The following is a 283-nucleotide window of genomic DNA, read 5'->3' as shown; positions in this document are numbered from 1 at the left end:
CAGAGTGAGGAAAAGTAATGTTATTTTCCTCATTCACTTTTTCATAATACAGGTTTGAGAATTGCACTCGTCTAGCTGCTATGATATGCTTTGTAATTTCTCGTTGTTTTTTTTCTACTTTTCCTAACAATTATGCAAATTTACTATTACTCGGGAATTAACATCAAACCGTGAGGAGCCATTCCTCTAAATTATTTTTCATATACCCTTTACATATATATCTTATAAAATCTGGTTTTAATTTATTAATTCTGCATGCCGTGTTTAATAATGACCTTGTGAG

This window comes from Penaeus monodon, chromosome 32 (genome assembly GCF_015228065.2).
Source record: "Penaeus monodon isolate SGIC_2016 chromosome 32, NSTDA_Pmon_1, whole genome shotgun sequence".
Taxonomy (NCBI): domain Eukaryota; kingdom Metazoa; phylum Arthropoda; class Malacostraca; order Decapoda; family Penaeidae; genus Penaeus; species Penaeus monodon.
Note: the sequence above shows the minus strand (reverse complement) of the source record.